Source organism: Aotus nancymaae, unplaced genomic scaffold (assembly GCF_030222135.1).
Source record: "Aotus nancymaae isolate 86718 unplaced genomic scaffold, 86718_ANA_hifiasm-v0.15.2.pri h1tg000081l, whole genome shotgun sequence".
Classification (NCBI taxonomy): Eukaryota; Metazoa; Chordata; class Mammalia; order Primates; family Aotidae; genus Aotus; species Aotus nancymaae.
The window spans coordinates 323,434-345,063 of NW_026988496.1; the positions used below are offsets into that span (position 1 = coordinate 323,434).

The 21,630-nt window shown below is 39.5% G+C and overlaps 1 protein-coding gene and 1 non-coding gene across 4 annotated transcripts in view; both read left to right on the forward strand.

Moving 5' to 3' along the window:
• Positions 1–21,630, forward strand: part of HDAC8 (histone deacetylase 8) — a 249,772-nt gene that overhangs the window by 19,206 nt on the left and 208,936 nt on the right. The window lies entirely within an intron of this gene.
• Positions 11,666–11,806, forward strand: LOC135271560 (U4 spliceosomal RNA). Its single transcript, XR_010339685.1, has one exon. It is a non-coding gene; the product is annotated as a U4 spliceosomal RNA (small nuclear RNA).

Consider the following 21,630-nt stretch of genomic DNA (forward strand, 5'->3'; position numbering starts at 1 on the left):
GGCACTGAGGAAACAAAGAGGTATACAGGAGGTTCTTATTACTCTAGGGCAGTTGGTACTACACAAAAGGCCATTGGTGAATTTATTTTAAAAGGAGACCAAAATTTTAGAGTAATACTGGAAGGAGTAGGGTTTGATTAGGATACTAGCTTGAATAACTAAAAACTATTAAAATATACATATTTTTTCTCATTTAATAAAAATGAGAGCTAGATATAACAATGCACTAATTCTTAAAAAATGTATGAAGAATTCATGGCTTTTGTTTTAGGCCTAATTTTTCAAACAAAATTGCATGATATTTCAAGATGGTATGTTTCACTTCCTTTGAGATATTTGTAGCGTGATCTTTAAGAGGGCTGATTTTGCCAAAATATTTAAAGACTTCATTAGTGTTCCCAAAGGCATTTTCTTAATCACTTGGTATTCAAGTCATTTTGTTTTGAACCGCTTTTAAAATCATTATTTATATATATTTTTCTCATCTTCAATTGTAGAATGGTCTACTAGATCCTTATCAGTTTTGTGTGTGTGTGCTGACTTCATGATATCAGCATGTTTTTATAAGATTTATAATTTTACTTTCTAACAGATTTGCATTGAATTGCTAGCTAATATACCTGACAATCCATGAGAGTCAAAATGATTGACCAGATGGATGAGGTTAGAGTCTAGTATTTGAAGGAGTGGGTTCTTTGAGCTGGGACTGATATAAGTGGTCAGTTCATTAGCAGACACTTTTGTATTATGAAAGCTTTTTTATCCTCAGAAACCCTCAAAGCCTGGGTACTGCTGGGGCTAAGCTAATAAATTCTCAGTAATAAGATCTGCCTATTTCAGCAAAGGTGTAGTGCAGTGTTTTTCAAACCAAGGACTGCAATTTGTTAATGAACATTCTATCAGTTTAGTAGGCTACAACCAGTTTTCTTTCATATCAAGGTGGGAGTCATGAAACTTGTTCTGGTGTGTGTGTGTGTGTGTGTGTGTGTGTGTGTGTGTGTGTTAGGTCACAGTGTAAAATGTCAAGTCACTGTAGAGTAGAATGACTGTGAACTTTGAAGTAAGACCTGGATGTAAATTCAGGCTCTACCCCTTACTAGTTATGTGTATAATCTTGGGGTTATTTTAGGAACAGCATGTGCAGATGCTTAGAGGTATGAAAGTTGTTGGGGGGGACTTCCAAGTCTGTCGTTAAAGCTGGAACCATAGGTTTCTACAGATAAATGGCCAGAGATAAGGTTGGAGTGGTATAAAAAGTCCCTGAATGCCAAGCTAAACACCTTGGACTTGATCCTTTAAGTCAGTGGTTCTTAAGCTTTTTTGGTCATCGACCCCACTGAGTTTTCCACCACCAAAAAAGGTTAAGAACCACTAACTTAAAGAATGTACATACATCCCCTAGAAAATGTACATACACAAATTTCTCCTTGTAGTTTCAGAAAGTGTAAGGATTTCTTGAAGCCCATGTGTGGGTCCCAGCTTAAGAACTCCAGCTTTAGACAGTGAGAAGTCACTGAAAGAATTTTTAGCCAGGAAGAAGTAACATTGTCAGACATGCATTTTAGGAATATGACTCTAGCGACGGTCAGCAGTTAAACCAGAGGGACAGAAACTGTCCATAGAGAAATCTGTGAAGACATTATTTTGATAATATATCCAAGAAGAAATGAAAGCAGTAATGACGAGTATAGAAGAGAGAATAAATTTGGGCTGGGCTGGGTGGCTCACACCTGTAATCACAGCACTTTGGGAGGCTGAGGCGGGTGAATCACCTAAGGTAAGGAGTTCAAGACCAGCCTGACCAACATAGAGAAACCTCATCTCTACTAAAAGTACAAAATTAGCCAAGCGTGGTGGTGCATGCCTGTAATCCCGGCTACTCAGGAGGCTAAGGCAGGAGAATTGCTTGAACATGGGAAGTGGAGGTTGCAGTGAGTTGAGATCATGCCATTGCACTCCAACCTGGGCAACAAGAGTGAAATTCCCATCTCAAAACAAAACGAAACAAAAAAAGAAAGAAGAGGGAATAAATTCAAAAGCCATTTAGTAGATAGAATAGATAGTAAAGAAGGCCAATTAGATATAAATGATAAGGAAGGGGTAGTATAGAGTTCTTGTGTAGATGATTGAGTAAATTGTTACCATTAACTAAGAAGCTTATAGGGTGAAGAATCATGTGTTTATGGAATATGTAATTGAAGATGTCTATTAGAGAGCTGATAATAGGGCCCAGCCCAGGACTTCTCCACCTTTAATGTGTATATGAAATATCTGGGATTCTTGTTTAAATGCAGATTCTGATTCAGGAGGTCTGAGATGGAACCTAGGAATATGCATTTCTAACAAGATCCCAGGTAATACATGCTGCCAGTCTGTGGACCATACTTGAAACAGCAAGAGACTGGAGCTCAGGAGAATCATCTTCACTGAAGATACAGATTTGAAAGTCAACAACATTAGAGATTGTATTAAAACTAAGGAAATCAATAAAATCACCTAAGAAGCATATATAGAATAATAAGAGGGGGTAACAAACAAATACTGAGACTTATGGAACTTTAGTGTTTAAATGGAAGTGGAAAAAGAAAAGCCTCCAAAGGAATCTTAAAAAGGAATGGTCAAAAAGAAAGAGAATCAGAAAAGACCTCACAGAAACCAAGGGTGAACCTTAAGAAGAGCAGTTTGAATAGCAATGTCTGGTACTGTAGAGCAGGCATTTGCAACAGGAGTGATATTTCCCCCAAGGGAACAAAAATTTATTCTTGGGGGAGGGAGGTGAAACAATTTTTATTTTATAATGGTTTACAGTCCTCTAATGTACCACAGTACATAAACAGATGTACACTGTATCTGCAGTATTAAAATGTTATGGGGAGTCAATTAGGAAAAGGTATCTAAAAAGGCTCTTTCAGTAGAGGTGGGACATGATAATGAAAAAATGGTTGACAGCCTGTGCAACACAGCAAGACTTTATCTCTACAAATAATTAGAAAATTAGCTTGGCGTGGTGGTGTGTGCCTGTAGTCTTAGCTACTCAGGAGGCTGAGGTGGGAGGATTGTTTGAGCCCAGGGGTTTGAGGTTGCACCACTGCACTCCAGCCTGGGTGACAAAGCAAGACCCAGTCTCAGAGAGAGAGGGAGACACACACGAACACACACACAGAGAGAGACAGAGAGAGAGAGAGAGAGAGGAGAGAAGAGAAAGAGAAATGGTTAAGAAACAGTGCTGTGGAGATGAAGTAAGATTTGTCAGTAAGGAGGTGATGATGAAGATGACTTCAAAGGATGAAAAGGGATGTGCCAGTAAGACAAGGAGGTGGCAGGGTGGGAGTATTTCAGAAGGCCAGAATAGCATTTGCAAAAGTCATTAAAGCCGGAATGTAAAATAAAAAGGCAGAAATAAAATAAACAATGTAAAATAAAAAGCAGAGCAATGTAATGTATTTGGGAAACTGCACATAGCTCAGTATTGCTGGAGGGTTAAGGTATAAAGTAGATAATGGCAGAATAAGAAGTAGAAACATAGAAAATGGGTCATGAAGTACTTCATGTATATTGGAATCACTGAATTTTAAAATGTAGTTTCTAGGTCTCTCTCAGACATCTTGATTTGGTAGGTTTGGGGTAGTGCATAGGAACCTGCACTTTCAAACTCTAGGAGTAATTCTGATGTACAGATTTTAAGAAACTCTGCTGTAGGAAATGGGAGACACTGAAAAATTATATTAGGAAGTAGCATGGTTAGATTTGTGTTGTAGGAAAATAACTCTGATTGAAGTTATAGCAGATGGATTGCAAGAGGCATAGGCTGGAAGTAGAAAGACCGCTTAAGGTATCACAGTGCCACTGACAAGTGATGAAGACCTGAACTGAGGCAGAGCAATGAGATTAGGGGGTGGGGAATGGTGAAAGCTGATTTGAGACAGCTTTAAGAGATAAAAGCAAGTATTGATGATTAAGTAGATGTCGGAGGAGATGAAAAATGAGGAGGATAACTCGGGTTTCTGGCTTGCTTAAGTGGAGTCCCAAGCGAAATGGGAAGTAATAGCAATAGCTAACCTATGTTGAGCTATATGGTAGGCACTACCTTACGTGCATTTTTCTCATGTATCCTCATAGGAACGCGAAGCAGTAGGTAATAATTATTATGTCTATTTTACACATGGAAATACAGAGAGGTTAAATGACTTTCTGAAGGTTAGTAAGCGGCCAAGTTGAGATTCGAACCCAGACAATCTGATTCTTCAAGCTGGGTTCTTAACCACTGTACTACACTTACTACACTACTTCAATAAATAGGAATAGGTGGTGGTGTGCATCAGAGGTAATATACAGGGAAATTTGATATCTGGATTTGGAAATGGAAGTAGAAGCTGGAACTGGAGATACATGTGTTGCCAGTATATCAAGTGGTGGTGCAAACCATGAAAATGGATAGGATTACTTAGGGAAAAGGTAGATAATAAGGAGAAAACGAGTGGAGCCTAGAACCCCAGGAGGCACCACCTTGTAATGGGCAAGCAGAAGAGACCCCAGTCAATTCAGCTGAAAAGCAACAATGAAGGCTAGCCACATAATCAAAATAGAACGGGGTTACTGAATCCCAAGGGAGCAGAAGAGTTTAAGGAAGAAGAATTCTCAACAGTTTCACGTACCATGAAGAGGCAATCTAGATAGGTACTGAAGTGTCGGTCGTATTTGGCAATTAAGATGGCCATTAATGACCTTGGTCAGAGAACTTTCTAGAAAGTGATGAAGTATACCTCAAACCATTGTGTGGTCAGTAGTAACTAAGAAATAAGAAAGAAAAACTACTCTGTCCAGAGGTTTGAATGAGAAAGAAAGAAAGAAAAGAGGAGGGCTGTGGTCAAGGGAAAGTAAGGGTCGAGGGATGGTTTGTTGGTTTTGTTTTAAGAGATTAAGAACATTTATAGGCTGAGGGGGAAATACCAGAAATATGAAAAAGATGAGATGGAGCAAAGTCTTAGAGGTGGCAGGAGAGAGTGAAGTGAATGTCTTTTAGAGAAGAAGCATCTCTTGTGAAGCCAGAGTGAAAGAAGTCAAGAATGGGTGTGGCAGAAGAGTGTGGGGGGTGCCTGCTAGCACACTGGCAAAGTGCCTGCTCAGTGGCCTCTGTTTCTCTGTGTTGCCCTCTTGCCCTCTTGTGTCACTTGTTCACAGACGTCTTTGAATCCTTTGATTCTGCCTTTTGTCGTCAGTGTCTAAGGAAGTCATCTTGTTTAATGTAAATTCCCTGAAACGGAACTTACCCTATCCATGCCATTATTCATTTCACCCAGCACAGTGACTGCTAACCTCCAGAATGTGTCGAGATCACATCTTGCTTGGTTACTTTGACTGGCTAGTCCTCACCCTTCCACCAGCTTTATCTAATGTCTTATTCTGTTTAATTCTGCATCTCAGTTCCCAATACCTTCCTTCATCTTACTCTGATAATCCATTTAAGACCCACATCTCTAATTTGACCATATCCTTCTTCCCCCCACAATTCTGTTATTTACCTTCTTATCCCATGACATTTCAGCCTTCTGCCCAGCAATATGGAGTCTATGCCAGCTAGGCCCTCTCTGTCCTACTTCCCTGCTAATAGAGGGAGAAATTACTCTCTCCTGGAATGTTATTGGCTCCTGGGACTTCCACCTGGAGGCAGTAAATGGTAGAGCCATAAAGCTCTATGCCCTTTGTCTTGGCAAGTTCTACAGGAAGAATGTAGAACTAAACTTCCAGCTCTTAGTTACCACCCACCCAGCAGTTAGGATCAAAGCTACTAGAGCTGTATCCCAAGAGCTCCACCTCCTTTTGCTTCAGATAGAGTGAATGACAGTGAGTTACACTACAGTTCCAGTTCCCCAAAGGGCTCTGTGCCCAGTGTAACTTGTTAACCGAGCTACCAAACCTCCTCCTCTATCTACACCACCCCAGCTCTAGCCTTTGTAAACAAATAGATAACTGCATGAAAGTGGAGATCTAGATTCAGTATCAGCAACATTGCCTCAACACCAAGGGAGACCCCTCCTTAAACATGGAGGGCATGTCTCTGTACTTGCTATTCACACCCGTTCCGGGCTGGTACCTGTAGAACAGGCACATCACTAGACAAAAACAACAGGCCTTTACCATAGTAGCCCAGATCATTCTCTGTCAATACATGTCCCACCCGTAAGGCCCTTCATCAGAAAACTGCCTGGCCAACCACCAGCATAGTAACAAGCTAGGACATGCTTTTTCCCTATGGCACCCTACCACTAGCCTCTAGTTTGTAAGGGGTGTTCCTAAAATTCCTATAGAACTGGGGAAGATGGTATATCACAGGTGAAGTATGGCACAGGGAATCCCAGCTCAATCAATTACTAGCTTCATCAATTATTACCTCTCTGTGCCTCAGTGTCCTTATTTGTAAAATGGAGATGACAATAGTATGTACCTTATAGGGTTATCAGGATTAAATGTGATAATTGCAATTAAAGAGCTTAGCAAGAGCCTGGCTCATAGCAAGTGTTTGATGAAAGTCATTTATTATATCCAGACTAGGTTATACTCAGGGGTTCTTAGGCAACCTCTCAGATAAGTTCCTGGTCCAGTAGGTCTAATTGCCTGTACAGCTGAGGTCAGTCTTGATATTGTTTGTTACCCACTACCCTTTTTCCATATGCCACTCCTCACTGAGAATAGACTATTCACTACTGCCCTCAAGACTCACATCGTTCACTTTGTCAGAAATTTGCTGCCAGCATTTCCCATGACCTTCTACCCCACCCAAAACAACACAGAGAATTCCCTGTTCAACCCACCCCTTGCACTGCTAGGAGCCAACTCGTACCTATAAGGCAAAAAAAGATACTACCTACCAAGAGACATAGTGACCACCCCTAAGTGATGAGGATGACTATGTGGTAGCCCTGGTACCCAGGACTTGCCTTACTCCCAAAGGAACAGATGCTCTCTGAGTCTAAAATCAAGACCTTCTATAAAACAAAAACTTTGGACAGCATCTTGATTCCTCCTCTATCTCTGCCATACTGGCCTTGAGACTCTTTCTGGAAATAAAAAAACGGGGTTATTTCTTGTCATAATTATCCCATCCTTAGTGTAATTACTATCCAAAATTAGTCTGGAATCTTCTAAATCAATTCCATAGTTGTCTACTTGGGCAATATTTTGAAAAACTCACCTAATGTGACTTGACAGAATCTCTGGGCTGGAGGTATTGGAGTGATTACAGTAGTACCAACTCCAGGCCAAGCCCCAAAGTGTAAAAATTGTGTTTCTGGACTACATTCTGTTATGCCAGAGTTTACATAGTGCTGGGTAACATGTAAACCTTTTTGAAAGAAGTCTCCTAGGAAGATTGAAAATATCCAGCAATTCCTTGATACCATCAGCAATCCATCTTTATACCCCAGTACTCGTCCTGTATGTCTTTATACCCCAATACTTGTCCTCCTTAATAGAAAGGAATTTGGTTCCCTGACGCAAAAAAATGACCTTCCAGTAGCTTAAGGTCTAGCTTACTTCTACCCCAGCCCTGGCCTATACTGTTGACTAATGCCTTCATCATCCAGGTGTGGGGTGTGGGATGTTGTCCTGTTGCAGGAGAACCTGGGTACTTTGATCTCTGCCCCTGCACCCACTTCTCCAGGAAGTTGGTCCTAACCAAGGTCAGTTACCCCAAGTGGAAATGACAGCTCTTAGTGATCAAGGCCACTTTTAAGATGGGACATACTTCCTTTCAGAGTCAGCTGTGGTAATGAGCTCAAACCATTATAGCCTGTACCAGCCAGGACAGACTTGCACCCATCCTGTTTCAGAATTCAGAATCTTAAGAGGAAGTGGAAATGGTTCCAGTTTGAGAATGTCACAGCCATTTACCTCAGCCACAGCATAGGTAACAGGCAGATGCACATGTAGAACATAAAGATCCTGGTTCATCATGGGGCAGCCCAGAAGTTTACACTCCACGTGCCCCATTCTAATAGGATCCGGGGTTGCTTATGCCCATGAGCACCCCTCCAACAAGCCCACACAGCTATTCAAATTTGCTTGTAACCTGATGGATCATATTTCATAATGTGGTCTGCAGACTACCTTCATCTTAATCCTAAAATGATGATTCCTGAATTAGACCCTCTGGGGTAGAGCCCAGGAATATTCATTTTTAACCAGTGCCTCCCCAGGTGATTCTGATACACAGCACATTTTGAGAACTCTTTGTTTAAGGGTTCTCTTAGTTGCCTCCTGTCTGACCTAACCTCTAGTATGCCTTTATGATTCCTACAGTTGAAGCAAAGATAGACCAAGGTATCTTTCAGGCCCTTGGGCCATTGGGACATTGTCCCAATGAACCTTATTATAGATTCACATCTAGAACACCTTCAACCAGTGATTAATCCCTCTTACTCTCTTAGCCCAATTCACACCAACTACTGCTGCCTTGTTCATCTAAAAGGTCTTCCCTTTCTCAAGTTCCATGGCCATCTGCTCTCCAGCCACAGCCATATGCATTAACTAGGTACTGGGGGACAGTGCTGCTGCTACTCTAGCACATAACACATTGGTTCTCCTCCCCAGACTCCTCAGAATGCATTTCTTAACAACTCACTACACCCCTCCATCCAGGCCTCTTCCCTTCAAGGCATCAATCATTTCTAGCCCACTATTGCTCTGGCTAGTTACTGAAACCATCAACACTCCAGAGTCTGGCCAATACCTGGGTCACCCAAAACCAAGTATGGACTACACAAGGACATAGCCAGTTCGCCTTTACCGTACAACGTAGCACAGGGGTTAAAAGCAGGAACTCTGAAGTCACACTGCCTGGGTTTGAACCCCACCAGTATCACTTTCTATGTCACCTTTAACAAGTTACTTAAACCCTCTTTTCCTCAAGTTCCTGAGCTATAAAATGGAGATGATTACCTACCTCAAAAAACAGTGTGATATGATATGAACTAATATGTGTAAAGTATGTAGAATAGTGCCTGGCACATACTGAGAACCAAAAATTGTTTGCTCTTAAATTGTATGTGAATTACACTAACTGAATCATTCAGGTGTGAGACATCAGTGAGATTTTGTCTGGGCACAGACTCATCTGCCCATGCCAAAAATTGAAGGACTCTTTATAAACCTTTGAAGTGAAATTCAGTCATTCAGTCATCTGCCCATAGACCTCCTACATCAGCAGCTCCTTGAACTTCACGCTCTTCCTCCGCATGATCACTCATCCAGTCTTTTCAGTATTCCTTGGTGTACTTTGACTACCTTGTCTCTGCAATTAGCCCCAGCAACCTGAGGCTAAGAGACCAGTTATGTTATGAAAGAGGTGCTAGATTTCCAGCAGCATCATGGTTGGCCTACTACCTGATTTTCTGGGAAGGTTGTTGATCAAGATATAGTTGGGTGGACCACTCAAAGGGACCTTGATATAATCCGAATATCGGTGTGCTTTCCCAGCTCAACCTCAGCAATTTCTCTTAAATGTTATTCTGAGCTGGGTGGTAATGGCGTGATTACAGTAGCACCAACTGCGAACTAAGCCTCAAAGTATGAAAATGGTATATGTTCACTTTCAGTTCAAGGTACCAGGACTGGTAGTAAATTACTTGCCTCCACCCTCACTTCCTGACCCCAGATCAGCTGAACCACTCTACCTATTCTCACTGATAAAGGAAAAAGATCAAACTATTATGCTCAGTGACCAAGGTAGAGATTGGGAAAGTATAAACAAAATTAATGACAGCAGATGTGAAAAGAAAGGTTAGCATTTGAGAGTATAATTGAGAGAATGGACATGGCGATCAATTGGCTGTGGGGGTAAAGAGAAGGGAAATGTCAAAAACACCCAGTTTTTTGCTTAAATCGATGGAAATATTTTAGCTAAGACTGGAAATGCCATACCAAAAAATATATAGAAGTATCAAAGGATTTGTGACTAAGAGAAATCTGAGTGAGTAAATGTATAGGCAGGAGAAGGTGGTAGAGAGTAGATTAATTGGTGGATGTCTGATTGACATCCTAAACTTAGTATGTCCAAAGCTGAATTTGTAATATTTCCCTCCCATATGGCAACCCTATTCTTCTAGTTGTTTAAGTTAAACATACCGGAATTACCCTTGACTCCTTTCTTTCACACCTCAGATTCAATCTGTAAAAAAACTCTGTCAACTCTGTCTTCAAAATATATCCAGAATCTGACCACCTCTCACTACCTCCAGCACTACAACCCTAGTCCTAACTACGATCATCTCTCTCACAAATTATTGCAACAGGCTCCCAGCTAGTGTTCCTTCTTCTAGCCTTACCCCTCTTTGGTCTGTTCTCCACACAATGTTAAAATTATCCTTTTAAAACGAATTAGATCCTGTTACTCCTCTGCTCAAAACACTGCACTGGCTCCCTGTTCCAGTCAGAGTAAAAGCTGAAGTCCCTACCATGCCCTACAAGGCCCTGCACAATATCCCCTTTTCTCCTCTCCCTGGTAAAACTACCATTTTCTTCTTTCCCTCACTGTTCTTCAGGCACTGGACTCCTTATGCTCCCTTGGACATATCAGGCATGTTCTCACCTCTAGGCCTTTGCCCTTGCTGTTCCCACTGCCTGGAATGCTCTTCCCCTAAGGATGTCCTTCACCTCCTTTAAGTCTTTGCTCGAATAACACTTTCTCAGTGAGGCCTTTCCTAACCACATTTTTTAAAATTTGCATACCATAAAAAAGCCTCCTATCATCTTTTCCCTGTTTTATTGTTCTCCATACTATTGATAATTGAAAAATAATTTGCTTGTTAATTATATCTATCTTGTTTCACCCTCCCCCTACCACTAGAACATAAGCTTCATGGAGGTAGGAATTCTTGTCTGTTTTGTTCATTACTATAGCTTCACTGCCTAGAACTTTACCTGGCACATAGTAAGCCCTCAATAATACAAGGGCCCAGCTTGTATTGTTGGGGAATGGACAAGTATGAAACTTGCTGTAGATGGGCAGGACAGAGATGAATAGGAAATGTTAATTCCCAACCCTTTAAAAGACTGTCCATCATAGTGTTACCAGTTGACTTACTGAATATTAAAATGTTTGGGAAATAAAGTTATTAAATTAGAATGATCAGTTAATGCCTTCTCAAGATAGATTCTCGATAAATATTTGTTGAATGAATCAGTGGTAATACCTTGACAGATATTAAATTATCAGGACCAGGGAAGAGAGAAGTTGAGAGGTTCCACATGGCAGTCAGAGATTAGAGTGCTCACAAAGTCAAGCAGTCAGGATGTCAGATATTCCAGCATACTGAACATTACTAGACTGTGGGTTGTTATGTAAGTTTCACATTTCAATCAAAAAACCACTAGAGGGAGTGCAAGTTTAAATCAAGTATGTTTTCTGCTCAATGAAATTCTATTAACGTCATTCTCGTTTCTATTTATTGATCTGATGTTCATCTAAACTGTTTCATCAGGTCAGAGTGTTCTCCTGCACCACTTTCTTTCATCACTCCAGTATCTGACTCATAACTGGTTTTCAATAAGTATTTAAAATTTGAATAAAAGAATGAAAGAATGAGTATTTAGAATCAACAGATTTTCACCTTGAAATTTGTTTTACTAATTGACAGTGGTCAGTATTTCCATTAAGAAACCATTCTTCAGCTTTGCACAGTGGCAGTATCATAGCCAATGAGGTCTATCCGAGGCGCGATTATTGCTAATTGAAAACTTTTCCCAATACCCTGCCATGACGACTTGAAATATAGTTGGCATTAGCAATTTTTGACAGTCTTTATGGAGACTGAATAAAAAAACAAAAAAACAAAAAACCATTCTTCAGAGTTCATAACCTAGCTGATAAAGATAACACTCTCTTAGTCTTAAATAATGTTTAGGTAAGAGGAGGAAAAGAGTCAGACTTGGAGTTTGTGTGCTTTATTTGTATAAAAGATTGTGTCAGACAAGAGTATATGTTGTAAGGCCAGAGCTAGAAGTCACTAAAGCCCCAGGCAGGCCTCTGCTCCCATACCAACTCCTCCCTTCTCAGGAGGGGTAGGCAGCTGCTGAATTATGCAATTCCTCTAGGCTTGCTTGACTCCGCTGAAATTGTTAGCTCTGCTTTTGCACATGGAGATTTCACTGCTTGAGAAACCTGCTGTCCACAATGTGCTTGAAAGCTGTAGGGTGGTTCAAGAGGAAGAAAGTTAAACAGGCTCTGCTTATTGTCTTAATAATCCATTGTTCTCACTGAAATTCTCTGAAAGGATTTTGGGTACCTGGATTTGCAGCTTTCTGACCTGGGATATTGTGGGAGGCATGGAGTCCTTGTCTAGTTGTCATCTGATGGCTGAAGCTTCCACCTGCCCTAGATCCAGGCCCATGAGCTGGACCCTCGTATTATGAATTTTTCATTAATGCAATCATTTTGAATGGTGTGACAAAATAACCCTTTTTAAAAATTTGATAAACTTTTTTTAAGAATGGTTTTAGATTTATAGAAAAATAGAGCAAACAGAGTTCCCATATACCCCACACAGTTTCCTCTATTGTTAACACCTTATATGAGTATGAAGCATTTGTTACAATTAACCAATATTGATACATGATCATTCATTACAGTCTGTAGTTTATTCATAGTTTATAGTTCCTTAGTGTTTAAATAATGTCCATTTTCTGTCCCCAGATCCCACTAGGACACCATATTACATTTAGTTGCCTCCTTAGGCTCCTCTTGAGTGTGTCAGTTTCTCAGACTTTCTTTAATTTTGATGACCTTCACAGTTTTGAGAAATACTGGTCATAATACTCAGTATTATATTTTTCAGTGTGTTTTATGTATTTTAATGTATTTTTCCATCTATTTAATGGAATCTTTTCAAAAGTCTGAGAAATACAACCCATTTTTATTGCTCTTCTCAGCACCTATTTTTATGATAAATCTGAACAGTTCCTGAAGCTAGTCCTTGCTAGAGGAGGGCAAGTGTCTCTAGCATTGGTGAATTTTTCTAGTACAGTATAGACTCCAGAGTAAGCCTTTCTATTTGTTTTCCATTGTTACCAAACCCATGCTGAAATCATCTTTTCTTAGGCAACTTAAATGAAAATTGAAGGTGTAAACTCAAAGTATATATCTAAAACTAATTATCTTTTGCTTTCAATTTTTTTCTGATGTCTTAACTGTAGTAAGAGTCCTACTTTTTCAGTGTCGGTGTTTAAATATAAGAACCAAGGGGCTGAAAGCGGTGGCTCATGCCTGTAATTCCAGCACTTTGGGAGGCTGAGGTGGGTGGATCACCTGAGGTCAGGAGTTCAAGACCAGCCTGGCCAACATGGCGAAACCCCATCTCTACTAAAAATACAAAAAATAGCTGGAAGTGGTGGTGTGCACCTATAATCCCAGCTACTTGGGTTGTTGAGGCACAGGAATCGCTTGAACACAGGAGGTGGAGGTTGCAGTGAGCTGAGATGGCGCCACTGCACTCCAACCTTGGTGAGAGAGTGAGACTTCATCTCAAGAAAACAAACAAACAAACAGCAACAAAACAACAACAACAAAACAACCAAGGGCTAAGAGAAAGGAATAAAAGGAATAAGTTGGATAGAGCCTCATGTTGTTCCACAGCTTTACCTTAATATGATTTTCTAACCCTACTTATCTTTAATATAACTGTATTATCACCTAGGTAAAACTCATCTCTTTTTCAGCATATTTTCAAATATTTAATCCAACTACCCACTCAGATTCTTATACAAGTGATACTACTAAATTTAGTTGGAATGCTAGTAAGCTGCATTCACTTCCTCACTGGTCTTTGCTAGAATTCAGTGAATTTTTCTTCTGATAAGCGTTAGTTTCAGTGCCTTTCATGTACTATCTTTGGAATTTAGTAAAACTGGCTCTTTAAACTCTTCTGGATACTAGGAGCAGAGGTAAGGCTTAAATTGAGAGGAGTTTAAACCACTAGTCTTGCCTGATGTACTTTAATATAACATTAATAATAAAGCATATAAGGTGGATCAAGTCAACTGGTAACTATGGACTTTATTCCAGACAACTAACAAATTCTCTCTAAGAGATTATGATAGCTTCCTCTGGGAGGCATCTTGAAGATCCTTAAGCACTTATTAATGCCTTGACCAGGAATCTCTATCTGTGGATTTACTATAAGAGGGATATATATCCATAAAGAAGGTACACCAATTAAGTTCAGATTTTTGCTTACTGTTCAAGGCTTAATAATAAACAATAGCAGTATTTACTAAAAAGTTCTCAGAAATGCATACTAATTGCAGGAAATGTATGAATAGTTGGAATTGAAGCCATTCACATGAATTTAAATTATTGGGTGTAATAGTACCAAGTATGGAACTTTTAGAACTGTTCAGATAAATAAAGGATCTTTTCTCTTCATTAGATGGCAACTTTGGAATAGGCTCAATGTTAGATACAGGTCATTGAGACTGAGCGACTTATCTGTGCCATATACTTGAATACATTTTTGTTTCTGATTAAAGGCTGATCTTCTTTTAGGTAATATCTGTAGCTAGTTAGCTCAGGCAGTTAGAATACAGTGCTAATGAATCCAAAACCATGATTTTAGTCCTTGTACAAACCAGTTAGTTTTCACTTACTCTAATGCTACTACTGGCTGCACCATTTCCCTCAGCCAGCCATCTCTTCAAAAGCATATCCTAAGTCATAAGGGAGGCCAATCTGGGAGATGTAGGTTGATAAATCTTTCCAGTTTTGAACAAACAGCCCAACCCCTCTTTCTCTCTGTGCTGAGTTAATTGCATCATTTCCACTGGTTTGGCTCACTATGTTGTTATGAGTACCCTAAAATGCAGAACTATGTCCACTGCCTCTTCTGTTTTATATCCTATTAGCTCAGTAAAGATTTTCATTCCATTGAGCACCAGACTGTGGGGTATATTTTTAGAAGCAAGTGTAGGTGTACCAGAGCCAAAAAAGGTTGGGAACAACTGTAGACAAACTGATCTCACTGTTCCTAGAGCTGCCAACTCTAGGCACAGAGCCCTTAAAGTGGACTATGAATGTCGAGTGGGTGGTTAAAAGAAAACCCATTATGTGGGACTAATTCCTGATTTCCCACAATCAGGTGCATATATTTTGTGTGCATACATATTTTATGTGGAGAGAAGCAAATGTGCACAAAGCTTATTTATTTAGCTATATGTATTAGATCAGAATTGGGGGCTTAATGAAAGAAAAAATGTAAGTTGGATAATTACAATAGTTAATACTTTGGATTTTTAATAAATATCTTTAAACTTATCATGATAACATTCCTCTGAAGGAGACAGGTAAGGTTGGGGAGTTTTGGGTAAGATGAAAAACTGAAGCAGGGATCTAGGTCTCCTGGTTTCTACCCCAGTTTCTATCATTAGAACATGTAAGTCTCCAAGAGGACTTGCTGGATATAACTATGAGGTCAAATAGCAGAAGGATTTCTGTTTTTCCCAGTCGCCTTCTTTGATAGAGGAGACAATGGAGTTGTGAACACACCAACTTGATCTGTAAAAGCTGTTGAGTCAGTTCTCACAAGAGAGCTCTGCATTTGACAGCTACATGAACTGGGCCACAGAAGTAGTGAATGGGGTGTTATGAAAAGGAGCCCACAGAAGATCTCATAACAAGGTTTGGATATTAGGCATGGAAACATCTGATTATATAATCTGTTAACCAGCCATAAGCTATAATGACACAAGCTAGGACTTGCAAGCTCATGTTTCCTTCCCTAGATCATTACACTGAGCAGTGAGGAAAAGAAAGTTAATGTGTTCTAATACAAATATCAGCACTATCTTAAAGATTAAGTATAGGTGTGCTCCAATTTAAGAAATCTCAGGAAATAAAAGATGTGCCAGTTACCAGATTGATAGGTATAGGGATTTTGGATGGATAGAATATTCACTTTATAGAAGGAGTCTTCCCTATGACCAGATTTACCTGAGTTCCTTAAATTAAGTTCTCCAGTGAATTCATTTGATTGACAAAGAATCAATTATTACATGACTTTTCCTGAAAAATGTGATAATTGATTCTTTGTCAATCAAATCTTACCATAGTATTACTATTTGTAAAATATAGGTATTTTACAATACATAGTCTATGCACCAACATAAAGAGCAGATTTCACAGAATTTTGTTTTCCTGGTTTTTTGTAGCACCATATGAGTTGTGTAGATTTATATGTAGGGTAAAGCATAAAAACCAGATTATGAGTATTGTCTAGAGAGAAAGAGAGACACAAGGGTACCAAGAGAGGATGATAATTCAATGGGAAAGAGATATAAAAAGAGAAAGAACACTGAAAATTTTAGCTATTTCCAATTTCTGGGAAAGCCATTATGCTTTCTGTCTCTGGTATGCCTCTCATCTCAGACCAATCAGTTGAATTTTCCTCCCCTGCTGATCTTCTATAACCATCTCTGCTCTTAAACATAGAAATTACCCATAATGGTACAAATAGCATCATTTAATGAAGCAACAGTAGAAGCACCAATACCACATTCCTGGAACAGCTAAAGAGGTTTGATCAGCTAGTACTGAAAATAAGGGAAAAAATTTACCTTGTTTAAAAGTAAGAATGAAACTTGGTAAGCACAAGCCTGGATCATAAAGGCTACAGGCTTGGGTAGGGGTGCTCTTAAAATGCCAAAGTTACAGCTAGAAAAATGACCCTTGTCGTGACCTGCCAACAACCATGGAAATTTACAGAAGTTCCAACAACTGCAGCTCTGTAGAAATGGTGGACAGAATTATAAAAAGATATTTCAGAGCTTCTAGCTAATTGCAGTTAAACACCCAAAATGTATGAAGTAATAAATTTCTAAAGGGCATCTTCCCACATCAGAAAAAGCATCAGCTGAGAGAGATCCAAGATGGCTGACTAGCAGCAGCTCAGGATTGCAGCTCCCAGTGAAAGTGCAGAGAGTAAGTGGATGCCACACTCCCAGACGAATTTTTCTTGCTCACGGACCAGGAGATTCCCAGTGGAGGAGCCCCACGGGTCACCAGTGTGACTCTTTTGGCCGGCGCGGCTGTTTTGCCAGCACGCCAGCGCTCCAGCGCGGTGGTTTTCAGTGCAGAGTATACGGGATTGGGTGCCCTTTTAGTTGGCATTTGGAACTCCGGGAAGGCAGAGTCACCCATTCAGCTGATTGAAAAGGGGATTGAAACAGGGAGCCAGACCAGGAGATTCCCGGGCAAGAAAAGTGCCACGAATCTCAACGCCACTGTTTCAGCCGGTGCTGTGGGTTGCCACAAGGGAAATTACACAGATTCCAGTGCCCTTTCAACAGGCGACTGGAACATCTGGGAGAGAATCAACCGTTCAACTAAAAAAAAAAGGCTCTGAGACAGGGAGCCAGGTGATCAGGCTCAGCTGGTCGCACCCCCACAAAAAAAACAGCAATTGGAAACCTGAGGATTGAGAGTTTCACAGCAAGCACAGCTGAACCCAGGAAGGTCCAGCTCTGTCGGGAGGGGCGTCCACCAAAGGAAAACTAAGAAACAGAAAAAACTTCATCACCAACAAGCTGGAAAGCCATTATGATGTCCACTCAGAAACCCAATCTGAAAGTCAGCAATTACAAAGAAGACAGGTGGATAAATCCACAAAAATGGGAAGAAACCAGTGCAAAAACTCTGAAAACACCCGAAATCAGAATGCCTCTCCTCCTACAGGCGATCGCAGCTCCTCATCAGCAAGGGAACAAGGTCTGATGGAGAATGAGTGTGATGAATTGACAGAATCAGGCTTCAGAAGGTGGATAATAAGAAACTTCTGTGAGCTAAAAGAACATGTTCTAACCCAATGCAAAGAAACTAAGAACCTTAAAAAAAGGTTTGACGAAATGCTAACGAGAATAGACAATTTAGAGAGGAATATAAGTGAATTAATGGAGCTTAAAAACACAATACAAGAACTTTGCAAAGTATGCACAAGTTTTAACAGTCGAATTGATCAAGCAGAAGAAGGGATATCAGAGGTTGAAGACCAACTCAATGAAATAAAACGAGAAGACAAGATTAGAGAAAAAAGGGTAAAAAGGAATGAGCAAAGTCTCCAAGAAATATGGACTATGTGAAAAGACTTAATCTACATTTGATTGGTGTACCTGAATGTGACGGAGAGAATGAATCCAAGCTGGAAAATATTCTTCAGGATATTATCCAGGAAAATTTTCCCAACCTAGCAAGACAAGACAATACTCAACTCCAGGTAATACAGAGAACACCACAAAGATATTCCTCAAGAAGAGCAACCCCAAGGCACATAATTGTTAGATTCACCAGGGTTGAAATGAAGGAGAAAATGCTAAGGGCAGCCAGAGAGAAAGGTCAGGTTACCCACAAAGGGAAGCCTATCAGACTTACAGCAGATCTCTCAGCAGAAACCCTACAAGCCAGAAAAGAGTGGGGGCCAATATTCAAATTCCTTAAAGAAAAAAATTTTCAACCCAGAATTTCATATCCAGCCAAACTAAGCTTCATAAGTGAAGGAAAAATAAAATTTTTTGTGAACAAGCAAGTACTCAGAGATTTCATCACCACCAGGCCTGCTTTACAAGAGCTTCTGAAAGAAGCACTACACATAGAAAGGAACAACCAGTATCAGCCATTCCAAAAACATACCAAAAGGTAAAGAGCATCACCATAATGAAGAAACTACATCAATTAATGGGCAAAACAGCCAGCTAGCATTAAATGGCAGTATTAAATTCACATATATCAATATTAATCCTAAATTTAAATGGACTAAATGCCCCAATCAAAAGGCACAGGCAAAATGGATAAAAAGCCAAGACCCATCGGTATGCTGCATCCAGACCCATCTCACATGCAGGGATACACAAAGACTCAAAACAAAGGGATAGAGGAAGATTTACCAACCAAATGGAGAGCAAAAAAAGAAAAAAAAGTAGGAGTTGCAATTCTTGTCTCTGATAAAATATACTTTAAAGCAACAAAGACCAAAAGAGACAAAGAAGGACATTACATAATGGTAAAAGGATCAATGCAACAAGAAGAGCTAATGATCCTAAATATATATGCACCCAATACAGGAGCACCCAGATACATAAGGCAAGTTCTTAATGACTTACAAAGAGACTTAGACTCCCACACAATAATAGTGGGAGACTTTAACACCACATTGTCAATAATAGATCAACAAGATAGAAAATTAACAAGGATATCCAGGACTTGAACTCAGACCTGGAACAAGTAAACTTAATAAACATTTACAGAACTCTCCACCCCAAATCCACAAAACATACATTCTTCTCAGTATCACATCACACCTATTCTAAAAGTGACCACATAATTGGAAGTAAATCACTCCTCAGCAATTGCATAGCATTTCACAGGTTTAAATGAAATATTGCTTGGCTGCTTGTTTGTTATTTTCCTCCCTTATTCCTACCTGTGTCCATTGTTAAGCACAATCATTGGCATAAAAGAGGTTTTTAATACCTATTTTTAGACTGCATTCTAGCCTGGGCAATAGAGCAAGATTCTTGTTCTCTCTCCCTCTTTCTCTTTCTCTTTTTTCCTCTCTTTCATTCTTTTTTTCTTTCTTTCTCTCTTTCTTCTTTTCTTTCTTTTTCTCTTTCAAAAAAAAAGAAAAAGCATCAGCTGTTTATCTTTTCATTTAATAATCAGCATATATCAAGTACTGGAACTACCATCCATAATTCGACTAGGACAGACCCCTTGAAAAGGTACATTTCAAGAATCATAACTTCTTTCCATTTATTTAGATCATCTTTAATTTCTCTCAACAATGCTTTATAATTTTTAATATACAAGTCTTGCACTTCTTTTGTTAAATTTATTGCTAGGGGCCGGATGCAGTGGCTCATGCCTGTAATCCCAGCACTTTGTGAGGCCGAGGCAGGAGGATCACTTGAGGTCAGGAGTTCAAGACTAGCCTGGCCAACATGACGAAACCCTGGCTCTACTAAAAATACAAAAATTAGCCAGGCATGGTGATGTGCACCTATAGTCCCAACTATTTGGGAGGCTGAGGCACAAGAATTGCTTGAACCCAGGAGGCAAGAGATTGTAGTGAGCCAATATCATGCTACTGTACTCCAATCTGGGCAACAAAATGAGACTTGGTCTCAAAAATAAATGTGTGTGTGTGCGTGTGTGTGTGTGTGTGTGTGTGTGTGTGTGTGTGTGTGTGTATAAAACTAGGTATTTTATTCTTTTGATGCCATTATAAGTAGGATTTTCTGACTTTCATTTTTGGATGGTTAATTGCTACTATATAGAAATGCAATTAATTTTTGTATTTTGATTTTATATTATGCAATCTTGCTGAACTGTAACAGTTAGAAGTGATAGTTTTTTAGTAGACTCCTTGGGATTTTCTATATACAAGATCATGTTATCTGCCAACAAACAAAGTTTTACTTCTTCCTTTGTACTTTGGTTGCCTTTTTTCCTTTCTTTTTCTTGCCTAATTGCACTGGTTAGAGCCTCCAATATAATGTTGAATAGAAGTGGTGAAAGTGGGCATCCTTTTCTGTTCCTGATCTTATGGGGAAAGCATCTAGTCTTTCACCATGTAGTAGGATGTTTGCTGTGAATGTTTGTGGGTACCCTTTATCTGGATGAGGAAGTTCCCTATTCCCTATTCCTAGTGTTTATATTGTGAAAAGGTGTTGGATTTTGTCAAATGGTTTTTCTGAGTCTATTGAAATGCTGATGAGGTTTTCATCCTTTATCCTAGTAATATGGTATATTACATTGATTTTTTGATGTTAAACCAAACGTGCATTCTTGGGATAAATCCTATTTGGTATATAATTATGTTATATAATTATTTTATAACTATGTCTGTTGGCAGATGACATGATCTTATATATAGAAAACAACCAGATCTCATAAGAACTCATTCACTATTATGGGAACAGCAAGGGGGAAATCCACCCCTATGATCCAATTACCTCCCACCAGGTCCACTCCCACCACCACTTTGGGGAGTACAGTTCCACATGAGATTTGCATGGGGTCACAGAGCTAAACCATATCAGTAGGAAATGCTCGTATCTTTATCTGTTTTATGGAATGTAAAAAAAATCCATTTATTCACAAATGTGTATTGAGTACTGTATTAGTTTCCTATTGTTGCTATAAAAAACTTCTAAACATTTAGTAGCTTAAAATAACAGGAAGTTGTTATCTTACAGGTCTGGAAGCCAGTAGTTGGAAATGAGTCTTACAAAGCTAAAATCAAGGTTTGGGCAGGGCTACATTTCTTCTGGAGGCTCTAGGGAAAAATCTGTTTCCTTGCTTTTTCCTTGGGTCGAAAGCTATATTCATTGCTCATAGCCCCTTCCTCCAACTTCAAAGTTAGCAACCTAGCTTCTTTTCTCTCTCTTATGCTTCCGTCACACGGCTTCCTTCTCTTCCACGTCAAAGTGTTAACTGCCACATTATTCACTATAGCCTAAAAGTGGAAACAACACAAATGTGCATCAATTGATGAACTGAAAGAGCAACATGTGGTATATCCATACAATGGGATATTGTTTCATAATAAAAAGAAATGAAATACTGATAAATGCTACAACATGGATGAATCTTGG